The following is a 554-nucleotide window of genomic DNA, read 5'->3' on the forward strand; positions in this document are numbered from 1 at the left end:
GCCCTGCCCTGCCCTGCCCTGCCCTGCCCTGCCCTGCCCTGCCCTGCCCTGCCCTGCCCTGCCCTGCCCTGCCCTGCCCTGCCCTGCCCTGCCCTGCCCTGCCCTGCCCTGCCCTGCCCTGCCCTGCCCTGCCCTGCCCTGCCCTGCCCTGCCCTGCCCTGCCCTGCCCTGCCCTGCCCTGCCCTGCCCTGCCCTGCCCTGCCCTGCCCTGCCCTGCCCTGCCCTGCCCTGCCCTGCCCTGCCCTGCCCTGCCCTGCCCTGCCCTGCCCTGCCCTGCCCTGCCCTGCCCTGCCCTGCCCTGCCCTGCCCTGCCCTGCGTCCCGGCGGCTTCCTCCCCGGGGGGCGAGCCCCGCAGTCCCGGGCGTGCGCGGGGTGTGTGTGTGTGTGTGTGCGTGCGTGTGCGCGGGGTCTGTGTGTGTGTGGGGGTAAAACCGACCTCAGTGTACTACCGCTCCTCAAAGCATTCATTGCGCCCCGGCAACTGCAGCGCCTGGCCCCGCTGGATGTCCGGGCGTCGGACGTGCAGTGTAAAAAGACTGGAGTTTCCCCATTGA

This window comes from Gavialis gangeticus, unplaced genomic scaffold (assembly GCF_001723915.1).
Source record: "Gavialis gangeticus isolate Ggan-Ray unplaced genomic scaffold, GavGan_comp1, whole genome shotgun sequence".
NCBI lineage: Eukaryota > Metazoa > Chordata > Crocodylia > Gavialidae > Gavialis > Gavialis gangeticus.